The 4,569-nt window shown below is 39.6% G+C and overlaps 1 protein-coding gene across 1 annotated transcript in view; it reads left to right on the top strand.

The window, feature by feature from the left end:
* Window positions 1-1,359: 1,359 nt before the first annotated feature.
* Window positions 1,360-4,569, top strand: part of opn4xa (opsin 4xa) — an 11,142-nt gene continuing 7,932 nt past the window's right edge. The window contains exon 1 of the mRNA XM_031855526.1: window positions 1,360-1,657. The gene's annotated coding sequence lies outside the window, so the exon portion shown is untranslated. The remainder of the gene's footprint in view (window positions 1,658-4,569) is intronic.

Raw genomic sequence — 4,569 nt, 5'->3', positions numbered from 1 at the left:
TTAATTGTCTTCCTCCAGGCTATGGAAAAGTCAGACAAAGTGATGTCACAGCATAGTTTCCCACACAGTTCTTCACGTTGGCCCCATCATCCCAGTATTTACTGTATTCATAATGTGTATAATCCATTACAGTAGCTGTAACGATATGCTCCCTCTATCCATAATGCAATGCAATACAACACCACACAATGACCATGAAAACTGAATCGAGTTAACATCGTGGACAGTTGACATAGGAACCATTTCAGATTTCCTTTTTTGATTAAGCTGAACGCTCTCTTTGTCTTAGCCATATAAGGGAAACAGTTAAGCCTTGTACCCATGATCCTACAAAAGCTCTCCCAGTCGATCAGCTGGTCATCACAATCCTGTAGTTTGACCCAGCAAATTATTGTACAAGGCTTCATCAAACAGCGTAGAAAGCAAATCAACAACAACAAAAAAACGTAGCGTCAGCCTCTCGGTGTGAATATATCAGAATTTGTATTGTGAAGCTAACTGGTTGGAAACTAGTGTATGTTGATAGGTCTGTTTCCCTCCCGTGTGCAGTGACCCAGAAGTGAAAAGGCTTATCCTCCTCTTGCTAGATGGTATTCAGACTGAAGCTTCAAAGGGAAGCACTGTTTTATAAGTCGCCGCAAATTCTTTTGTTACCTTCTTTGAACCATCCAGATGCTATAACAGTCAAACACAGACGTCAGATTTCAAGGAACAAAAGGGAAATATTAAGGGCAAGTGGAGGTGCAACAGCTGTCTCATGAGATGATGAACATTGGGAAGCTTTTATCTGAGTGCTTTTCTCAAGATTCACCTTACACAAGGATAAGCAGTGAACAAGTCTGATACTATGTAAAAGGTTTGGTGCTTTTCAAAACCGCACCACCTTTTATTTGCAATTCACAAACCGACCGATGGGAAGGAGCAGTAACTATAGGCTGTCATTTTCTCACATCCCATTTAGTTCGCTATGGCATCTGGTGCTCACATCAAATTGTGTCACTGCCAACACATATTACTGTACATACACAGAAAGCAATGCATGTGGAGACTACTTTAAAGAATGCACACATTTACCTTGATCCATTAGGGGAAACAGCAATGGTGCACAATGCAATTAGTTTAAAAAAAGGTTTTCAAATGAAGCACATTTTCTTGCTTAAGGTGTATAAAAGAGTTAAGCTTTTACAATTATTACCTGAAATGTCTTTAATATGATTAGACCAGCTTCTTAACACGGTCCCACCCAAACACACACACACACACACACACACACATCCTCATGCATGCACGCTCCTCCCCACACTGGCTTGATTAATGCATTGTGCCATGTGAGAGCTGTGTGTGATGGGTAGCCAGCAGGGGGATGGGTCAATGTGCTGCTGCTCGCTTTCTGTGTGCGTTTCTGTGTATTCTCATACCCTCACACACATTCGGTAGCAGCTGCAGCAGCATACTGTTGCTGCAGTGTATGAGAGAATCTCTATGTAACTTGGAGATTGGAAAAGCAGTCATCAGCCGTATCCATTTAAACCTTAATTAAGCGTGGTGCGTTTTTACATACTGTACGGCTTCAGTGTCTCTGATCCTCTTTGCCAGTCCACTACAAACACAGAGGTCCTCTGAAGAGGAAAAGAAGGCGCTTCACTCTCTGGATGAGGTAAAGTAAGACCTTTTAATTACATTTTTTTTAAAAATATATATATATAATGACTTGATCTTGGAACCTCTTTCTTAATTTTTTTTGCGGTTGATTACTAGTATACAAACTAGGATATGCAAATCTTTACAATGTGTGGATTCAATAATTGTATCTTTGGTTGTTTGCAGAAAAATCTGTAGTTTCAATACTTTTGCTAAAATTACTTTTTTGTTTTAGCTTGCTTTAGCTTTCTTGTTGTTGATGCATTTCACATTTAGTGTGAACTGAACACAGTCATGCTAAATCAGATATGTATTTGATTCATGGGACAATGCTTTCATGCCTAATGAGGGGAAGAGGTGATTGAAGGTTCCTCTGATGTGCAAGGCTTCACTGAGCACAGCAAGAGCTCCCTGTTTGGATCTGACACCCTGCACGTCCATGTGTACTTCACCCATTGTGCCGTAACATCAATGTCTATGCTTATCTATTAGTCTTGTAGACCATAACAGCCCAATACAATATCAATACAACATTTTGGGAATAACGTCATGGATTTCTGATGGACATGTGTTATGAGTCAGACTCCTCTCTGCTCTGGTGGATTAAACACAGCACCATCACTCAGCATTGAGTCAACAGCAGGCATGATTTATAACATGTTCATGTTCTCAAGCAAATTATTAATGCAATACATGACGGATGTTTTATTACATCATCTGTGACTGAGAGCACTGTGCTGCCCTGGCACCTAAATCCCTTTTTATAGTGCAGATCAGAGACAAAAAGGAAGTGGGTATGATAAATACTGTTGATATTAACGTGCACTCTTAATTCCATCACATGAACATAGAAATCGTCTTATAATCACAGCCGCAGCTGAGCAATGGTCACATGGAATGCCTTGCCTGAATCACCTTGTTGATATATAGTTCTCAGTCACAGCACATTCATTGGGGACCTTTTGACAGATTAAAAACAGTCACAGTTCATAAATCTTGCCTGTCACACTGCCATCCATTTTGAAATGCCATGTTCTCATATTAGTTATCGGTAAAAAGTAATATTTTTTGACTCGGTGCTTTGAAAAGCCTTTTGTGGCTGTCTTAAAAATGACCTCATAAAAACTGTCAAAGCCTATCAGTTCAATAATACCAAGTGAGGATCTCACTCTCACTCTCAGCTTCACTGCTCTTCAACTCTTATCGTGATTAATACTTCGCCAACTGATTTTACAGTATCCAAGGGTTATTAATTCATTTTATTTAAAATGCACTTACTGTGCTAATCCTTCTAGTTCTGTAAGATAAAAGTCGTTCATTATCAAAACTAGAATTACTGACTCCAGGTTGTATGCCTCCTCCAACCACTCAAGTTGCAGTTTGCATCCATGTATGTTTAAAATGTCATCGCTTCATCGTTTTAACCTATTAGACATTTGTATGAAATTGTCATCATAAGCATTACAATTCTTAAGTTATGGCCCAAAACGTGTTTTGTGAGGTCACAGTTACCTGGATCTTAAACCTCAAAATTTCAATCGGTTCATCCTTGAGTGGAAGTTTGTGCAAAATTTGAATAAATTCCTTCAAGGAGTTCCTGAGGTATCATGTTCATGAAAATCAGACAGACAGATGGACGGATGGACAACCCCAAAAACCTAATAAGAGGAAGCAGACACATGAAACTCTTGTCAGATTTGTCAAATCTCAATCTTTGTAAAACTGTCTGCTTTTGCATGAGCCTAATTTCTGGTATTTAATCAAAATCAAGTTTATAATCGCTGCGTCGACTGAAAATGAATCACACAATTTAGTGATACTCGCTAAAAACCAAACCAAATGAAATGAGGCGGAATCTAAATATCGATTACCTTTCGTTTCATCTCCACCTTAGCTTATCGGATCCCTGTAGGAATATGAGTACACCTGGTCTGTATGCGGAAGGTGCACACATTCTCACCACTTACTGTTTTCTATTTATTTTTGATGAATATCCGTTACTTGCATGGATTACATGTTTTTGTGCATAGGCACAGTTTATACATCAGGCCCCTGGTGTGCAAACAGGACTTAAGAGGCAACTTACCTGACATTACCATCCACGCAGTAGAGGCATGCCGTGAGCAAAGCTAAAAAGTGCTCAGGTGTACAGTTTTAAGGCTTTTAACACTATTCTGTGTGAAAGTAGCATGAAAGTTTTCCCTGTACAGCGTTAAAGCCAAAACATGATAGACATACTCCACAGCGGGGGAGGCACTAGAACAGTACTGACTTCTCCTCGGAGCTTACAGATACAAGGCCCAATGTTGTTATAGTGCCCAACAGCAACCACAAAAATGTCCTGTTTTAAAACTAAACAAAGTTCACAGATAAGTTTCAAAACAGCGAGCTGGGAGGAAATGTGTGGATTTCCTCAGATTTCCTCCTGGAAAATAGTGGGTATGTTCAAAATGTGAGCACTGAGCTGGTACACCTCGAAAGCATAAAAACAAACAGAAAATACCAACAATGGGTCAAAAGTTAAGAAGCATAGAAAATGTAAAACTGAATGTACTGTATGAACTATTAACACAAGGTAATATTTAAACTACAACAAAGAAGCTTCAACTAAGACTAATTCACATGACCTTGAGCCAAACTGACTCAACTAAATCAAATGTTGACATCTATGAATGAAGACAGTGAGAGTTGCAGATGCAAGCTGTACGCCATCGCGTCTTATTTCATACTCTTGCCCCCAGAGGTTTCACTTGTTTACCATGATGAGTACTCTTACATAAGGCTGGAAAGTTTAGTGGGCCAGAGAGACGGAGAGGATCAGGTTTGAATGAAAGTCAATGGGACATGCTGTGCACGAAGGAAACCCTATGATGCTGACGTTTGTGTGTGTGTGTGTGTGTGTGTGTGTGTGTGTGTGTGTGTGTGTGT

The sequence above is a fragment of the Anarrhichthys ocellatus genome, unplaced genomic scaffold (genome assembly GCF_004355925.1).
Source record: "Anarrhichthys ocellatus isolate YVR2014 unplaced genomic scaffold, GSC_Weel_1.0 scaffold16, whole genome shotgun sequence".
NCBI classification, from domain to species: Eukaryota; Metazoa; Chordata; class Actinopteri; order Perciformes; family Anarhichadidae; genus Anarrhichthys; species Anarrhichthys ocellatus.
Note: the sequence above shows the minus strand (reverse complement) of the source record. Positions and strands in the feature narration are given on the sequence as shown.